This window comes from Passer domesticus, chromosome 3, assembly GCF_036417665.1.
Source record: "Passer domesticus isolate bPasDom1 chromosome 3, bPasDom1.hap1, whole genome shotgun sequence".
NCBI lineage: Eukaryota > Metazoa > Chordata > Aves > Passeriformes > Passeridae > Passer > Passer domesticus.
In genome coordinates this window covers 62232901-62253164 of record NC_087476.1, presented here as the reverse complement: position 1 = coordinate 62253164, position 20264 = coordinate 62232901, and the positions used below count along the sequence as shown (strand labels likewise).

General features: G+C 41.6%; 1 protein-coding gene across 6 annotated transcripts in view; it reads right to left on the bottom strand.

Moving 5' to 3' along the window:
* HIVEP2 (HIVEP zinc finger 2) overlaps positions 1 to 20264 on the bottom strand; it is a 136549-nt gene that overhangs the window by 69228 nt on the left and 47057 nt on the right. The window contains exons 1-2 of one of the 6 annotated variants that reach the window (XM_064413493.1): positions 15157 to 15266; positions 6186 to 6247 (exon numbers count right to left, since the gene is read on the bottom strand). The exons of 3 other annotated variants lie outside the window; for them this stretch is intronic. The gene's annotated coding sequence lies outside the window, so the exon portion shown is untranslated. Of the gene's footprint in view, positions 1 to 6185; positions 6248 to 15156; positions 15292 to 20264 lie in introns of those variants that run through there. 2 more of the 6 variants (XM_064413492.1, XM_064413494.1) reach the window with 2 other exon arrangements.

The window sequence follows — 20264 nt, the reverse complement described above, 5'->3', positions numbered from 1 at the left end:
ACATGCAAGCCTGTAACTCAGGGGGTGTGAGGGACAAGGAGAAGGGAAGCTGCAACCTCAGCTGCTGGACCTGGCCTTAGTGTACAATCCTCTTCATCTTTGTACTGAAGAAGATGGTTCACAATCCTGCAGTGCTTATAGCCAAACAGACTCAATGTTTTTTTGTATAAAACATATAATACCTGTACAAAGTAAATTTTCTGATAGTTCAGTCTAGCCCTTTTTTTGGTAATTTTTGCTGTCAATTCAGTTCAGCCTATTAAAGACTGTGAAAAGAAATGGTCTTCAGCAGGGATTTATATTCAAATCACATAATCTCAATTTCTTTCAGAAAAAGAGCTATTGACCTGGTTCTTCAGTTTTCAGGTAAGTGAAGCCCAACTTTCAGATGCTGCCCTTATGTTATGATTAGGTTTTGCCAACGACTTCCTATTTAATATACTGCAAGACAAACTGATACTGTGCACTTAGGGTCCAAATGTGTTAAATCAATTTGATAATGACAGGGCAAGTAGGTAAGTCTCTACATGTCCATTTGTACAGTAGCGAGTGTTTTGGTCATCTTTTCTTTTAAAGACCTGTGATCTAAAGGTCTTTTAAAGGCCCCGTCTCTAGTGAGCCAGCTTTTGTTGCTTACAAGTTCTTGCAGTAAAAAAGTATAGGTGTTCCTTTCCAAGGATTCCACTGTATCCCTTACCATCAACATCCAATTGAGTTGCAAAGCATACTTTGGATTTTGTCAAACCCCTTACTGGGGCTTGTCCTGGTTTGTTACTGACGTTTGCCTGCGTTGGTGTTCCCAAGAACCAGCTGGGCTTTGTTCGGTGCGGGCCGATGGATCAGCAGGAGATCATGGACTGCTGCAGTGCTCACAGCAGCTGCCTCTGCCTGACCAGCCTCTCTCTCCCCTAAAGCCTGCAGTCTGCTTCAGTGCAGCCAGGGCTCAGGGCCTGGGCGGATGGATTAGACCCCCCTGCTATCTAAAAGAGAGGTTTCCATGACTAATGTTCAGGTGTAAATGTCACTGAGGATGAAATGAAAATCCTGGGAACAACATGGAATGCAGGCAAATTTATTTCGCTGTGTGTGTTACCAGAGTTTTTAATTTTTTAACAAACTAGCAAAGAGAAGAAATCCTGACTTTAGGGCTTCTGCTCCATCTAGTTCATCTGCCTGCTCCAGGCAGTTAATCTAATGCAGCAAAGTACAAATCAGCCACAGTGAGACAGCCCTGTTTCACAAGCTCGCTAATAAAATGCACTTCCATTTCTAGGGCTCAGCCCACAGTCTGCCACCTTACAGAGCCTCCTCCTGACCCCAGCCCCGCAGGGTGAGCCAGCATTTCATGCCCTCCACTGTCAGACAGGTGACACAGATTTGCAGCTGGAGGTGAGAGAACGGCTGCAGAGAAATTGCAAACCTTGTCAAGTCCATGCTGTCCCTCCATATCCCTGCCCTCTCCCAGTGGCACTCACAGCCTGCCCCTTTGGGCTCAGCCCCTACTTCCAGTGGACCCCAAGTCACTGGGACCAGCACGGGTGCCACTCCCTGCCTGAGATGCTGAGGAGTGATGACCAAGAGTCTGCTCCTGCACAGTCCACCCCAAACCATAACTCTAAATGCATCCTCAAGTCTACTCATGTATTTATTGGCCCTTGCATGGGGACAAATTATGCTTTCAAAAATATTACAGGAAAATGCTGCAAGTGGTTGCAATAAAAAAATCCCATCATAATTTCATTAAAAATTAACAAAAAGAAAGCATTAGTGTTGTCCTGCCAACTGGGGGTTGGGGGGTATCTCACATTATTAAATTGAGAAGGCCAGCAATGGAAAGCCTTTTTAGATTGGTGTTTCCATTCCTTCCTCTTTTGCTTGGTTCAAAAGTCCTGCATAATTAATACTGTAGTACTTAATAAATGCTTATGAACCTACTACCTCTCTGCTTTTTCCATTTAATTAGGTGATTGACTTCAGGCATACTATAAATTATAATGACAATTTAATTACTTTTTTAATGTGCACACTTAAAAGATTTATAAACAGAAATAGGGTAGTACAGTGCACTCAAAATTAGAAATACCATGAACTGGAGAACAGCACAAGGTAATGACATCTAAAGTATCTCCTCAGTGGCTGAGCAGCTGCAGTGACTGGGAGGTAGGGTATTTAAAGTGTCTGGTACAAGTACAGAAAACTGTATATTTCTGTCCAAATGCCCATGTACACAGCTTTTAACTTTTCCTTCCAGCATTTGCACATCTCACTTGACTTCATGGCAGAAACATAAAGGAGTTCCAAGGACAAGCCAGGCTGTGTACTGCAGTGTCTCTTAGGTCAAGCATTCACAAGAAGTGGAAGACCCTTTCTCTTCTTTTAAACAAATCATAAAACTTCTGCATCACTTCATCATAACAGTCATTGTTAAAATTTGCAGGGGGCCAAAATCTCCTACAATATTCCAGCTGACATAGGCAAACTGCCAAAGAGCATGGATTCCATCATCTCATGAACAGACCCTTCCTAGTCAGGAGGCAGAAATGTCTGAGAATATTTCGCACCACATCCTACAACAAACCAAGTTAACTTTTCAGATATTGTTGTTATGCCATCTAGGACTCATTCTCCTGTCACCTACAGGAACGTAAAAGCCAGGAGGATTGCATATGTAACAAACCAAGTAAGAATCAGATCCTTCAAATTAGTGCTCCAAAAAATTGCTAAACTAAAAATTATCTTTTTTAATTTAAATAGTTTAAGATAATAAAAGATCAGTTAACCTGCTTAGTTAGCCTTCCTAAATATCCATACATTCCTAAGTCCTGGTTGCTCATTACAAAGAAAGCTGTATTTTCTACAAGTTACCTATCAGCAACAGAGAGGGATGATAGCATTTGTTTTAAAAAATGCAGTATGCTACATTGGTGAAAATTTCTCATGTAAAAAAGTCATTAAAATTTGGTCTAGAGGAGATGCTTTCCCATCTGGGAGCTGAATCTGGTTTGGTGTGACTATTCCTGTCTGTTAATTTAGCAGTACAAAGTATAACTCTACATTCTTAGCATACTTACTGGGAATGCTGGCATCTCTGTAACCAGAACTGCTTACAGAGAGGAAAAAAAAAAGACTGGGCAATTCACAGTATGCTAGAAAAATTATGGGCAATTCCACATTTTAAGCATCATCTATCAACAGTGTTGAATAGTCAAAAGGGGAATAAATTTGAATGCATTGCCAAGGCAAATGATGTGATAATTGTATCTGGTTCTCCTTTTCAATACATAAAAAAAATCCCAGACGCTCATCTCATTTGCACCCAGTAGAAGCTGAGTGGAAAGCGGATCAATCCCACAGCTTCCTCCAGCAGTGTGGCTGCCTGTCCACCTTGGCCAGCACAGAGCAGGACCTGAAAAGGTACAGGTAAAAGAAAGAACACCAGGAGGCTGAGCAGCGTGGTGAATCACAGGGAGCTGCTTTGTCTGCAGCTTCCGTTCTCTGAGGAACTGTGCGGGGCTGAAACAATGGCTCTCCTATGGAGCTGCATCTCATCTACCTCATCTACAGCCAGTGATGAATGATGGGTCAAGAGGGCAGCAGACTTTGGGTGCACAGCCCTTAAATACTTTATCAAAGATGGCAAAAGGCCATGTGCTTCAATAACACAGCAAATACTTCCTTTTGCTGTATAGCAGACAAATTCCTTCCTCTCTGCTGGCTCAATCTGAAGCTTTTTGGTTCACAGCTCAGAGTGTGTGCAAGTTTTGCATTCACAAAACATACACGTAAAAAAGCTTCAGTTTTGTTCCTGAGACCATTCAACTGTAAACATTCTCACAGAAATGGAAAGTCAGTCCTATCTGTGCTGAAATCCTATGATTTCAAAAATACGTAATTCTAGGGATTTGGGGGGCTTACAGACAATAAAAGAAGGCACGTTTTACTTATTTTAGAAAGGGAAACTGAATAGTAAGAATTGAAAAAAATTCTAAAACTGTAACTCATCCAAACTTTTCATACTGGCATTTCCTGAAAGAAAAACATACTGATTTGATAGAAATTAAAAGTTCAATAAAATATAAAAAATTTATCCCTGATTTAAAAGAAGATAAAAATAATAGACCTTGTGATATAACAAGATACTTCAGTACTAAAGTTTGACGGTATTTTGCTACTTGATGAGTTGGAATACCTTCATAACATAAAAATATGCAAAATAAAACTGAAGCAACATTTTAAATGTTCTGAAGTAAGATGTCTTACTGCTTAAGAGTTGTCAAGGTTTTGTCCCATTTAGAGGAGAGGTAAAGTATTTCAGAACCTTCTGCCATCTAAATTTTCTTTCAACCACTTTTGTCTTCTTTTTCTCCTTATCTGTTTCTTTGTTTTTTTATTCCTCTAGATATCTTTAAAATTTCATCTAACTGCTCTGAATTTGACAACAAAACTCAATGTTCCAAGAGGACAGAAAGCTGTGGGCTCATGTTTGGTTTATAAAGGACGTGGCAGAAAGCAATCTTGGAAAAAACCTCCAAATCAGCTGTGATCATTTCAGCTCCCTTACAAAAAACATCAGCAACAGAAGAAGCCCACTTGGGCTCCTGCCCACCCAGCACCAGAAGCCGAGGGAACCCTGTAACTTTGGGATCATTGTTTAATGGCAACAACACTTAGTACTGGATCATAACTTTCCCATTTTGGAGGCTTTGAGGAGCTGGTTGACACCAAAATGCCGATGTGAGCGGTGAGGCAGCGAGCCATCCCACCACCCATCCTGCAGCGGCACAGGAAACCTGAGCCTTTCGCCTCCAGACGCCTTAGGGCAGAAGAAATGGGTGTTTTCCCTCCCAAAGATCTCACATAATTTTCATTCCTTTTTCAGAGTGTGAAACTAAGATTGGCACCAAACTGCATCACTTTTTTAATGCATTTTCCATCCAAACTGAGAGGCACTTGAGGAGCCGCAGTGATGTCCCAGAGAAAACACATTCAATATAGCTTTTCTGCTACACCCACCTTCAGTTCATGGCCCAGCACTCTGCTCCAATTTAGTCATCCAGGTGAGGAGAAGCTGACAGCTGGGGGAGGGAAGAGATTGGGAGCCATATGGAGCTACATTCAATTTTTGGTATGTATTTGTGAATAGATACAAAAAAGATAAATGCTGGCATGCATAAATTCATATTTTATCAATACATATTTTGGTACTTATTGTCAAGAGTAATTTATTCCAAAATCGGCTTTTAAAAACGAACTGCAGTTTAAAGGAAATTCCAATCCCGACTTAATTTCTTGCCACAAATCCAGGATCAAATGGCATGAAGCAGGAGGCAGAATCCCACTCAACAGGGCTTACCTCAAGATGCCAGAAGGGAAAGTGGTACAAATAACCAAGAACCCAAGAGAGAGACTCTCCAGGTCACTGCCCAGGACAAGCTCCCTAGGAATGGGGATGCTCGAGCAGGGGTGGGCAACCAGCTTTGGAACAAGGAAGCATTGAGGGCCAACATCTGAGCTGCTGAAGCAGAAGTCAAGGAGAGCTGATGGTTTGCATGCAGCATCTTGTAATAGCAAAGGTTATCAAAATTACAAGATTCACTAGACTGGCTGCCTGTAATTGCTGCACCTACAAATGTTCAGTTTCACTTCTCAGACTTATTCAAATAATCCAGCCCCCATGGGCCTGCAAACCTGAGCTGCAAGTCTGAATACGGAAGGGGATTTATTAAAAGACTGCTGGTGCATCTGACCATGACAGAATGCTAAAAAATGAAAAAAGTAATGAAACACACAGAACATTTCTGAGCCCCAGATTATGTTTGGCCTGGATCCAGTGGACATGACTGATATCCACTGGCTTCCCTATTACAGACTGTTATCTCCCCAAACTTTGATCTAAGGCCACTGCAAGAGCAGAGGAGCAAAAGTATCTGTGAGAGTCACTTATTCCATTAGTCAGAAATCAAAAATCAAAAGAGCCACTTGAAACACTAACAGAATGCAAAAACTCATCACTTCCTTCAGAGAAGGGCAAAAGACCTTATTTGCAATTGTTGATTGAACACGTGCCATGGCAGAAAATTTCTGGACTCTATTCCCAGCTCTTAAATAGTTCTGTGGCTGGACTCCAGCAAATGGTTTGAATTTTTTATGCTTTTTCAAAATCATAATAAAAAACACATACCCACCTCACAGAATAGAGGCTTCATCAATGTTCCTAACTCACTCTCAGCTTCTTAAGTAGACAGTCCTGCAAAAGTGCAGAGCACCATTATTTAGATTTGATTTGGTTTTTTTTTAAATAATCCTGTCTATTACTTTGTTGGGGTTTTTTATAAGTATTTTTCAAGTAGGAACAATTTTGGATGCAAAATCAGCATCTTTGCCTGGAGACTGGCCTCAGGCTTCTGCCTCATGCATATGTGTACATCATATCCCTACATCTTCCACAAAACAGAAAGTGAGTCTGTGAACAGGCCAGTAGGACACAAGCCAAGCAACGCCCATCCAAATCTGAATGCAGAACAAAGAAGTGGGTATTATTAAGAACAAAACTCTTTCCTAAGAACTCCGTTTCTTCAGGGTCACACAGTCTGGGTGCAATGTGTAAAAAATGGCTTTCTGAGGCACTGTGGTGTCTTCTGAATCACTGCCATTACCCGAGAAAACCCCAGGAAGTGGTTTGGATGAGAAGCTGGACCCAGATTGCGTAGGTATCAGCTGATGTCAGAGTACACACAGCACAAAGCCCTAACAATATGGACATTGTGAAACCAGGAATAACCTTCTCTTATCTCCTGCAGCTTGGGAAATCATTTCTAACCCAGTGACTACAGAGCTTAGCAATAAGTCAAACAGTTAATTATTCACTATGCTTCCTAATTAATCTCTATTTCAGGCCAAATCTTTGTATGCCCATAAAAACACGAAGATCTCCAGTGAGGGAAACAACAGCATGAGCTTTTGGACCTCCTTCTGCAAAGCAATTCGTTTTTCCATAAACAGTTACTATTAAGCAAGGACAAAGCAACAAACCAGACAGCCATCTGTGTAAACCAATTTAAAAGGATGGTGACCTCATAACATTTTTCAAACTAACGCTCTCCATTTAACTTCTGCCACCCCGTCCTGCCCCAGCAGATGCTGGGTTCGAGCAGGTCCTCGGGTGAGCGCGGTGCTTTCGCTGCAGGGAAAGCTGGTACTTTAAAGGCACAGTGATTTCCAACCCGTGAAAAGAGCATGTCAATGAAAATACCTCGGCATATATGGAAGCAGGGTAACCTTAGCGGCTGCCCACGCTCCCAGAGGGTGTTGCCACAAAGGTCTGTGCTATGTTTGCCAGCTGAGCTTCCTAGAGGTATGAGGTCAAGCGAGCACAAAGGTTCAGGCCACTGATGGTAACACAATCCCTGCTGAACTGTGTTCTTTCTTATGACCCAGGGAGAAGCCAGAACAAGCACAGATGGCAACCACATTAGAAAAGAAGGCAAACTTGATAGCCTTAGAGCAAAACTTATGAATCCACATACAGCACAGCACATCCTATGCCCAGGATGGCCACAGCATCCCCGGCTCATTCTGCCTACTTAAATTTGAATCCAATGAAGCTTCAGGCAAAATATTCAAAATAAAATACCAAGTAAAACACCTACAAAGAAGTGCAAGTAATAAACACCCAAGGACATGTCTTGCACAAGGTGGCTTGCAGAACTGTCCTTTATATTCCATTTACGAAAGTCAGTCACAGCCACACAAGAGCTGAAAGCAGAGTACATCTGATGATGGTGACATCAGACCATTGGTAGCACAATAGAAGGAAGTGCACAAACTCATTTACAAGGGCATGTGGACTACAAACATTTCAGTATTAAAGAAGATAACTGAAAAAAATGTATATTCTGTATAGTCTCTATATTTCTAAACTTCAGAACAACATAACAGCATATAAACTGTATTTCAAGTGGTGGAAGGAAGTGTGTGCTTCTCCATTATATAAAGACGATGTTTCTAATCTACGTAATGCAGATATGGTAAAAATTGCTTTCCACAATGCCAAGGCTTGTTACATGCACTCTTTTTTCTTTAACCTGCATTTTCAAAGAGTCATTACTTTACAGGCACAGCACCTGATGTTTGTGTGCCTGATATTTGTGTTTGCTTTAAAATAATGGCTGTGAGGTGAAGGTAACTTGCCCTTCTGACCCAGTGCGTAATTGTACAACAGTTTGTGCAGTAATAACCCATGGTACACATAAAGTGACAGTTCTCTAATTGGCATTTGCTGAACACAAGGGCACCCTCTGCAAACAGTGGCTTTTTTTATTGGCAACCTCTTTAATTATTTCACTCTTCCTAGCACAGAATCTCCTTTCTGTCGTTAGAGAAGAACAAACCATTCCTCACCAGAGCCACAGTAATACTATATATTTCTTAAGAGGTATCACTGAATACTATTAAAGATTAGCCTTAAAAGACAGAGTAGTATTAACAGCTGTCCTGGGAATTTGTTCCAGAAAACAGAACACTTCTGACCTTTGAGTCTATGTTTCAGTGCCTTTTTGAGATGCTTCAGAACAAAAGTTCAAGTGGCATCTCCTTTCAGTTTGTCTCATCTTGTTGCATGTTAAAAGTGAGGACAGAAATCCAAGAGAAGCCTGGCTGGTGCTGCTGTCCCTTGCCTCCAGTTCTGCCATGTCAGCTGATCCTGGCACATGCAGCATATTTCTCTGCTTCCTTTGGTTTTCTCTTTCCTTGGTCACTGCTTTGAGTCCCTACCCAGCCATCTCCACGGCTCTCCCGTCACTGCCATGTTACGTAAAAACTCAGAAATGGCTTAGGAAATATTTAAATCTGTGCTATCTTGGCAAGCAGCTAATCCTTGAAGCAAATGCTACTTACACAACAGAGTGCCTGCATTTCCTACCCTGTCGTGGAGATGTCATGCCTCATCTCCTAAGGCTGGAAGAAATGCACAACGCTTCATAAAATAGCTCTGACTTTCCATTTCTACTATATAAGCATCTTGTTATCTGTTTTTATTGGGAGAGAAAATGGGAAAGGGAATTCCTGGAAGAGATTACAATTGTCAAACTGGCTTTTGATATCTGTTAAACAGCTGAAGCATTAATTTTTTGGCGGCACTGTTAAAAGCCTATGAGAGCTTCCTGACTGAAGTGGAGGAAATAGTACATTTAGTTCAACTACAAGCTGTACTTTTAAAAAAATCCATATGAAAACAGACTCATTATTCATTTTTCTGTTAATATGTGGCTTTGCCCTGCAGTTTCAGTAATATTTTTTGTAAGATCTGGCAGTCTCAAAAAAGAACTGTAACTTAGAGCTAATGTTTTAATAAACTCTTGTTTATACTATAGTCAAACCAGAACAAACAAAATACAGCTACAAATGACATTTTTATAGGAAGTCAAGAAAAAGATTCATGTGTCTGGATACTTTAGTTACAGTGTGGTAGGCATGACTATTATTTCCTGTAAAGCCAAGTTGTATCTTTAAGGAACTGGAAGAAGGCTGCCATGGGAATAGAGCATGGATATGACTTGGGCCTCTAAAGAGCAGCTGGATAAAAATACCTTACAATTTAATGCAAAACTCCCATCAAGTATTCTGAGAATTTTATAATGGAGCAAGATATGGCCATGAGAAATGTTTGGAGTATTCAAAATACCACCATGCTGGATTACTGCAAATGCCTCCCTCTGTGGTAAAGCTGACAAAATATTTCACAAAGAAGATTTGCATGAGATAGACAAGAAAATGACAATTTTTAAAAGGTGACCCTAGAATGCCAGAAATTACATCCAAAAGGAAATTACCAAAGTCTATTAGATCATATTGTATCTAAGTAAGAAAAATCTATGAAGTATATTTTTCAGCATTTTGTCCAGTTCACTTTTTAGTTGCTCAAACTAATCAGGTCCTCTATCTTCCATCAAGAGAACAGACTTCCACCACAATGACTTTTTCCTAGTAGATGAACTAATGCTCCTTTTGCTTATTTGTATCATTTTACCGCTTCATACCTCTTTGAGACATTCCTTTCTAGGTGATCTTGTCTCTGCAATATCTAATTTAGTAGAAATCAAGGTTTAAAATGCTAAACTAAAAAGAGCAACTGATCTTCTGATATGCAGCCTTGTTCCCTCTGTAGCCAGTGGCAAGCTCCTGCTTGCATGAGACCTGAGCTCCGGGTCAAGAGGGCAGAAAACCACTACTTTGGTTCCTATCACTTTTCCCTGCATATTAGTGAAAGGGGGTTTAATGAGTTTTCTGTTTCTTAGTTGTAATAACACCTTTTTATTCCCAAATTGCAAACTTCCAGATTAGGATGTCTAGCTGGCCTTTGTATAAAGAAATAGAATTCCTTGAAGGAGAGAAAGGAGTTTCACACTGCAGATTGTTATCCTACCTCCCAAGCAAGGGACAGATGTCATGACCATGGACTGACTTTATATCTTCTCTCTCCCTGAACAAAGATGGTCCCAAGCAGCACACAGAGCAATCCCCAAACATTCATTCACTTCAAAACCCAAAAGGATAAATAAGTGTGCAAGAAGAAATGAGAGTCCTTCCTTGAGGATGCTGGAATACGTTTGTGAAAAGAAAATGACTACCTGGTAAGGAATTTAATTTTTTAACTTAGTTGTTATTATTTTTAACTATCAGGGTAGCAACTGAAAATTGCACTTGAGAAAGACTGGTTGAGTTTTTGGAAAAGTCCTCAATGCTAAAGCCTGTCTGCAGAGGGATAAAGTCATGTCATGAAACTACAGACACTTGGCAAACTCCTCAGCAATCTTGAGTAAGTACCTTGTACTGCCCTTGTGTTATTAGCTATTGCAGTATCATGTAAATCCTTCATGACAGTGCCATTTTTGAAGTGCCGCTGTACTGTCAGGCGTCCTGACATTATCAAGGCTCCTGGGGATGTCAGTGTGTGGTATCTCTTTCTTGCCTCCTTTACAGCAAGTTTCCAAGCCAGGATGTGCAAAAGGCCAGGATGTGACTCAGAAAAAATGTAACTTGGCTTGGAATGAAGCTTCTTCCCTCACTGTCTCCTTGGAGTACGGGACCTCTTTATCCAGGATAACCCTGTCCATTAGCCACTCCTGTCTCAGGATTCCTGCCTGGCTTTTCATCTGAGAATAGGCAGCTGGTAGGGAGTGCTGGTGGCTGCAAGCAGATGGACAGGGACACTGGGCTAAGTCACTGGCAGCTCACCACTTGTTGAGCTGTTTGAGGTCCTGCAGGAAAAATGCTCACTTTGAGACAATAAAGAGAAATACTTCCAAGAGCAAAGAACTACTGCTCCATGTAGATATAGGAAACGAGACCAAGAAAAGACTTTGCCACAGTTTAGAGGAGTTGGTGCCAAACTACCAACATAAAGGAGGTACCTTCCTGTCTGCCTCCACCTGCAGTATAATCCTCTCTTCTGCCCACGTGCCAACAAACAGGTGGATTCCATTCACATTAACTGTTTGATGCCAGGGTAACATTAATAAATCTATGAAATTACTTACAACCTAGTCCTAGATCTCCAACAATCTTATTAAAGTCGCTGGCCACTTGCAGGGAAGACTGAGCTGATGACTAAAGGTCTCAGGAGCGAAGTTATCAAGCACAGAACCCACAGGAAGAGCTAAAGTGCTCTCACTCCATTCACCCACATTACTGTATACAGTAACATCAAAAACATGGAAGGCTCTTCATTCACTGGACCAAGTGGATTAAAAAAATTATATTCACAAAAGTGAAGTAGCTTTTTTCACTGTTCCAGCTTTTCTTTACACTGCATTTTTCTTGTATTATTTCACTGCATTATTTTTCTTCCTCTTTGCTTTTGTTATTCCATCACTACAAATATGAGCAATGTTTATGAGTAACTCCTTATTTTTCCCCACAGAAAAGTAATGCCTAAATGAAGTGATGGCTAACCTTTATTTCTTCCACGATACCCAAAGGAGCAACACCCCAAACAAACCAATGAAACAATACAAACTATTGCTCACAAAAGCTGACCAAAACTGCCATTTCCAAGCATCTAGGAACTGGTTCACTGATTTCAACTGGACTTTACAGAAACATAAAGATCACCTTGAGAGATCAAGTATTTGTGACTATAATAGAAGATTTTGAATGAAAACAAACAAAATACACCATGTCCCCTGAAAATGGCAAATCACACTTTGCCTCATATTTCAGAGTATTTTTACAGAGTACAGCTAGCTCCCACTAATAATGTATATTTACTTGTGTTTATGATTTCACTAATGAATGAGCAGCACTGCCTGCTCCATGCAGTCACTCTTCAAACAAAATAGTGCTGTCAAAACAGCGGGCCATGGCAAGGTGAGCTTTCTAATTTCTTTCTCTTCTTTCTATCCCAGAGCACCTCTTTACACTCAAGAGTATTTAAGCTCTGAGAGTACTTTATGTAAAACTGATACAAGACTATTAAATACCAATACATGACCTTCAACAAATACCCAGCACTAGAGCAGCTGTACAGAGTGTACAGTCATAGATTTAACAGGTGGGAGAGGTGGAAGAGAAAAGAATTGCACTTAATCTTAAAACAGATTTCAGAATGAAGCCCCAGTATTCCTGTGTCAGATTCAGTCTCCGTTTTTGCCTCCCAGGTATGGTAATTACAGTCCTGTGCCCACTGGGAACTGGAACACACTGAAACACCAACACACTTTGCTGGAGGAGGGAGAGCTTTGCCGATGGAGATATTACAAGATGCAGCAGTGAATACTCTGACTTTCAGTGAGTGTGCAGTATCCCTTGCTCACAACACCTAATTATTTAAACTAAACAGATGAATATCTGGTTAGCCACTGTGCAGGGAGACTTTCAAGATTTTAAAGGCGGACATTGAATAAATGAAGGCTCTTGTGGAAAAACAAGGCTTTAGCTACTGCGGTCATCATTCCTCAATTCAAGCTGTGCCAGCAGAACTCAGTGCCTGCACTTAGTCACTGAAGGCAACAGGGTGTAGGCATAGAGACCCAGGCATCCACGGGGTGTGACTTCGCTGCAGGGTCAGCACCTAAATTAAGTTTGTCCCCAGCGCGACATCTCTGTCACAGCACACAGGGAGGTACCTACACACCCTGCCACATGCCAGTTTGGATTTCATCCCTCTGCCTTGGCCTCAGCGCCAAGCATCAGGAAACGGCAGGCAACTTGCCAACACTTTTTCTTAGAAAACGGCAACCCTTTCTGGAAATGTTCTGAAGGTTTGAAGAGTCTTTCTGGAAAGGTGGTAATGCTGAGCTTTTGCACAAATATTGTAAATGAAAGCTACCCTAAAATACTATCACTACCCTAAAACATGATACCCCTAAAAATGGGGGCAAATGAGGTCAATATTAGCCAAAAGATATTACTGTGGAGCCAGGCATTTTGATTCCTAGAAAGCTGAGGTAAATGACACATATAGTAGCATCAACCAGTTAGCAAGCTTTACATTTGCAAAGCACACCCTAGGAAAATCCACTGATTTTTAATGCAAATGACTCAAGATTCATCAAACATTTTTGTGCTCAACCTTTTACAGATTTTGAATTATATAACCAGTTTGTCATGAATCCCAAAATGTTACTAAAGCAACTGAAAAAAAAATAAACCCAACAATAAGAGTATACTCATAAATCACAGTTCAATGAAGACCTTTCCATTCCCTCCTCTCCCCCTCTTGATTTTCCAAGCCTCTTTTTAATTGCAGCTTCTCTTCCTACTGTTTCTGCCGAATGCAATTCTTAACCAGCACTCAACTAGCCAGAGCAGATGAGGACATTTACTTCAGACCCAGAGGATGTGTTGGACCTGTCTGAAGGCAGCAGAGAGGTACACACAGCCCGTGTGGCTCAGAGCGAGGGCATCCACGCCAGGGCAGCGCACACCTGTAAGCACTGTGTCAACAAAGGCACAGACAGGGCTTAACTGGCTTCTGCAGGAAGCCTGGTTTCATTCATTAACTGCGACCTCTGGGCTAGTACATGCGGAGGAGGGAGCACACAGGCGAGTTCAAACAAAGCTCCTGTTTTCCTCTGAAACTTTTCAGGTCTCAAAATCTCGCACAAAACCCAATCCGCTGTCACCTGAATGGAAAACAATAGCAGGCACTCCAATAAGTAAGACCCGCGTGAGAGTTTGCAAGCCCAGCCTGTGCGGAAGGCCACCTGCCAACAGGAAGAAGCGGTGAGAAGGAATTTGGATCCAGCTGCTATCCTCCCTCAGCCAAACAATGCCACACGATAAACAGCACTAAGGATTTTTTTTTAATCCTCAATCACACTTGGAGCATCTATATCTGTCATTTTTACTCCCCGGTTACCAGAAGCACTTGAGAGATTTCTGTGCACAAGTTCACAGACAGCCAATCTCCTGTTTCCTATCATAGCTTTATCAAAGGGATTGAGACAAGAAGAACAGGAGGGAAAGAAGAAGAAATGACAAAGTGCCTTGCCGTAGGGCTGGCTCAAGCTGCTAAATTCATCACAGGTAACACAGAAAATCTTGTAGCTGTCTTGCAGCCCCATTTCGCACGTCAGACAGAAAGGCAGAGTGGACATAGAAAGAGGAGATAACTCAGTATCTGCAGTCCTTATTTCCTTAAAATGAAGTACATAGAAAGAGGAGATAACTCAGTATCTGCAGTCCTTATTTCCTTAAAATGAAGTACTGAACACCAGGAAATGAACTACGGCAGTGTGCTCAGTGGGTCACTGTGGCAGGTGCAACTTAACCTTAAGACCACGTAGCCTACTGCACCTTCAGACTTAGCCCAGGCAGCACCTGGGTGAAGCATGCCAATAAACCCACTGATGGTAATAAAAAGGGTTAAAAACCAACCAGACTGCAGCTGAAAATTCCACAGCGTTTCCCTCCACAGAGCTGCGAACCGCGCGTCTCCCCGGTTTCAATGGAAGGGGGGAAACTGCCCTAAGGATCAGCCGGCTAAACACATGGCAAGGCCAGCGCCAGGGCGGGCGGGAGAGCGGCAGAGCGGGAGCATCGCCCGGCGCTCCCGGCGTGCGGCTCCGCGCCGGATCCACCGCCCGGCAGCCGAGGAACCCCCTCGCCTTCCTCCCCGCCCCAGCCCCCGGTGAACACCCAGCATCTGGGCACTACCTGCGTTTATCAGCAGAGCCATCCCGTGTCTTCAGTCATTCAAGGAATTTAACAGCCTGGAAATTCCTGTTGTCCATTATTTGAGGTCACAGATAAAAGCTAAACAGCAGCCGTGACTCCCATCAATCATAAGTCACTCACCGATAGAGCGTATGGTAGGAGACCTACTGATGTAAGCTAGTCACCAGAGAAAATACCCACTGATGACGCATATCCAGGCACAAAAATAGTTACAGGGCCCCCAAAGGGATTATTCAACAGCCTACATTTAGATATTCCTTCAAGAGACCCGCAGTCAATTTGCTGCTATTAGATGGCTGGGGAACGTTGAAGTTTAAGTTTCCTCAGCAGACATAACCACAAATAGCTGGTTTAAATAAGCTACTGCAATTACAAGCTGTTTTGTAAATTTTAACACTGCATTACAGCGATTAAGTCTAAACAGAACCACTGGCTAAAAAATGCTGTATAGGCTTTGCTCTCAATATTTACCAATTCCTCCTGCATATTAGCCAGCAATGAAAAGAACAATTTAAAATTAATTCACAAATGTTTAAACTAAGCCCTTCGTGCTAGCCTAGAGCAATGTTTCTTTACCAAAAAAAAACCCCAAAACAATATATGCAAAATCGTGTGGGCTATTTTGCTGCTGCTTAAATGCTATCTGGATCAACTCCTGCCTTAATTTTTATCCTTCTTTGGTATTTGGCTCTGTACTACACAAAAAGAAAAATACCCAAACAGTTAATCTTTCTTGCACAAATCAAAACCATGCAAAGGTAAGTTATTGCAACATGCAAAAACCACGTACCGTGCACCCGCTTTGAGCAGGGGCTAGAAAGAGGATCCCCAGAAATCCCTTTGAGCCTAAATTATTCTGCAATTCTGTGCAGCTGGATTTTTTGGCATTAAAAACATAATCCTCTAAATTAACCAATCAACTGATAATCCTACAATACTCCTGCCCCCTTCAACAGTTTCAGGATCCTTCTCATGCCCAGACTGCAATAAAACTTCCTAGGCTATAGCTGAGCCTACTAACACCGCTGAGCACGAAACACTGACTTGTGCATTTTTGGCAATATTAAAATCTTTATTTTTTTTAATATTTGATTTTAACATTCAAACCCCCCTTTTTGAAAGCAATTTTGGTGCTTAGGAGTCTAAAGTTTACTGACTTTTTATTGCACATTTAGACTCTAAATATAGGAAAATATTTTATGGCTCTGATGCCTATTTTATTGACATACTTTTGGAAAGCATTACCTAGCCAAACAAACACTCAAGGATTTATAGTGTTTATGCTGTAAAGCAGGAGAAGGAATTGTCTCAGGCTATGAACTTCTACCTCACTTTCTTCATCTGTGATAACATTATTAAAAATAACACCAAAAATTATTTTTAGCACAACTGTTTCGTAAAGCCCTCATGTTTCTCTCATGCATCCATATGCTGCCAGTCCACATGTCCTAATTTAGCAGCACTAAGAAGAAATATTGGTGCCCTCTAGCTGATTTTCCTCACCAATTTCCTGCAGACACTGAGCAGCAGTCTCTCTTTTCTCCTGACATTCCCGGGTCTTTCACTGGTGACCCCAAAATGCAGCACCCTGGAATAAAACAAGCCACTTCCTACAGAAGATACAGGAATCAAAACACCCAAATCCCTTAGTGCTCTCAACTGTAGGAGCTCTTTAAATAGCATAAATGCTATGAAAAACAGGAGAGGTATAAAGTATAACTGTGTTTAATGCCACCTTACCAAGCACCGGTGAAGCACCTAAATATACTTTGTAGCAAGTGTGCACATTCCGTGGGAAAATACAGCCTGCAATTCTGCAGGAAACACAGGAAGCCCCTCACCCCTTCAGAAGCAGTGCAATTCCCCTCCATCGGGAGCCTCAAAAAGCTCGTAAGTATTTCATTGTGTTCTGCCACACATTCTAAGTTAGTTGGTGATGGATCAGACAATTTCACAGCTCAGAGCCCAGGATCTCCTCCCTTCTGCCATCACACAAGCCTTGGCGAGCAGGGGGAGCTTTCCTCTCCTTTCACTCTGATGTCTGTCAAAGGGACAGACTCCGCATTCCACCCTCCCTGTGACCATCCCCTCTGCCTCCAGCCCCTCTCCTGGAGGCTGCATCGGGTACCACTGAGGCACAGGGCCTCATCCCCTTACAGCTGCATGTCCCTGTCCAGCAGGGACACAGCTGGAGCTCATCTCCAAGCTGGGAAAGCCACGAGGCAGGGATGCTAACACATACTTTGAACACCGTCTCCAGTGTGACAGATGACGTCAACAAAACAGTGTCCAAATCCCAAAGAGGAGATCTCTCCTGGCTGGAGGAAAGCCCCTGCTGAGGAAGAGCTGTCTCAGGAAATGCTGTGGAGGCAGGCAGCTGCCTGGCAGCTGCTGGAACAGCTCTTTGGCACCTTTGAGGGAGTGCATCTGCTCTAAGCCACACCATGGCCACCGGCTGCCCAAAGGATGCGAGAGAACAGGAGGCTGTGTGGAAAGCAGGGCTAAAGCTGTGTCCTCTTCCTCCTCGTCCAGCTGAAAGAGGCAGAGGTTGGCTGGAGCTGGCTGTCTCTGTGCATTTAATTAAAGCCATAAACCTCTGTGGAGAACTCTGGATGGCCCTATTAACCATTAATCAAATTAAACATAGAAGGGAGATCAGGATCTGAAGCTCTAAATAAATACTCTGAGACAGACTAACTTTTAGGGTTGCCTTCATAATCCTCTAAAGGTCCATTTAAACCTTGATTGGGAAAAAAGAAGCTGCAGCATATACTGTGTATTTCTGACTTTGAACAGCAATTGTAAAGCAGAAACTGCTTACATGTGTGGGAAGCATCAGGCTGATCCTGTAATTTCCAGCTATCTTTGGAAAGTTAACTTCCCATGTGCCATCTGCCTGTTGGAAGACAGAATGGGTTAATCACAGTGGCCAGGCATTTTGGAATAGTCCTAGGGCTCCATTTCTCTAGCACCTTACTACAACATTCCAGCTAATGTTCCTTTCACATACCCCTCTAGGAAAAGGATGCTGCAGACTCAGTCAATACTCATTAAGCGGTTGTAATCCAAATCTCTACATCAATTAAAAGATGAAGGGCTTATTTGAACACAGAACAGTCAAAACCCTTTGTTCACAGAAAAGAGGCATTTTACACCATTTGAAAAGTGAAAATTTTGGCACAGTTCATTTTTTGACTGGTTTGGGGTTTTTTTGTTGGTTCTTTTTTTTGGGTTGCCTTTTTTTTTTTTCAACCAGCTGTTGGTTCTGCCAGTTCTGGGAGACCTAGAACAAGGCTGGTTTGTGCACTGCAAGGCACTAGACCTTTCTGTAAGACAACAGACTTTTCAGAAGCCTGATTTCTTGAAACATAAAAGAATACAGCAAACCCTTGAAGAGAATAGGTACAGCTGTGGTAATGTGACAGATGGGCAGTGAAGGTGGTATCTCCAGAATAAAAGGAGATATGGTGGAAAAATTAGGATCTGGTAGGAGCAGCTTTTGCTTTTTCTAATAGTAAAAAATGTGTCACTTTTCAATACGGAGAAAATATAATGAAAACAGGTGAAGGACAGAACAGGAATCATAGTTACAATGGTAACTAAATATACCCATTTAAGTAAGTCTTAAAGAGTGTAGAGATGTCCTATTATCGCAAAACTTCATTATAGTTTTAAAAATCCTATGTTCGAAATAGGAAGCCGATGAATTATCCCTTACTGGCCCAGGAGCATCTAATTCTGAATATACATTAATGTAGTGTAGGAATATTCTTTATGAGAAGTAAAGAGATTGTGGTATTTCCAAACATGGTAAGAGAACACCTCACATTAGCAAATTTTTATTTGAAATTTCTATGATTTTTGAAACAAAGGGCAGTATTAGAAAATATTGGCTCACTGAGGATGGGATAGTATGGTGCATTTAGTCACTATATCATACAACATTAGATAAACCAGGACACTGATGTCAGAAACATAAATATAGTCCATGCTATTCTCAGTTGGTCTTCCCATCAATGTCTTAGGGCCTTTCTCTCACTGCTACCATTAGTAAAACAGGTAATATTGATTATAATTGAAAAAAAAAAGATTAAAATATTATGGGAGCACAGGCTTCTGAGACTACATATTGATTTTTCTGTATTTGGAAGCAGGACACTCTTACCTCTCCTTGCATTCAAGTACCCCTGAAAAAATCTAAGATGAGTAACAATGGATGATGGCGGTGGGACTTGTGCTTATTTTAGATACTTAACAAAAACCCAACATTTTTATCTGTGGAAATAAGTACACTTGAAGTTAAATTTCAAATTAACACCACCTTTGATATAGTCTAAGCTAGATACATTGGTAGCATAGTTAACAGTAAATTACAGAGTTTATATCAAAGTTTTAAAGTAAATCAAGCCATAAAACTAAAGAAAGTTATTGCCTGAGCACCTGAAACTGAGTTTTCTTGAAATAAGAAACTAACATTTGATAGCAATAGCCTTGTCTGTGTACAACCCTATTTCAAGATAATAACTAAAAATACTTCAAGATCTATTCTTTACCTAAATTCCTTTAAAGTATTTCTAGAATATGGCGATGAAAAACAACACTAGTCTCAGTGGTTTATTCACATCGTATGTATGGCACTTGAGCTGAAGGGATAACATTAATCATCAAAACATGACAGATTTATTCTGTCTACTATTCTACACTGACTGCAGTGGTGGATAAGGAAAGAGAAACTGATGTCATTATCTTGCCTTCTTTAAGGTCTCTGATACAGTCTCACACAACATCTCTGTCTCACTACATTGGGGAGATAACGATTTGGTGGCTGGACCACTCAGTAGAAAGGGAACTGGCTGGATGGCCATACCCAGAGAGTTGCAGTCAACCTCTCAATGTCCAAATGGAGCTGCATCAAGTAGTGTTCCTCGTGGAACCTTATTGGGACTAATTCTGTTCAATGTCTTAATTAATGAAGCAGTGGAATTGAGTACACCCTTAGCAAGCTGGCAGGGGACACCAAGCTCTGCAGTGCAACTGATACACCTGGTGGAAGGGATGCCACCTCTAGGGACCTTAACAGGCTTGAG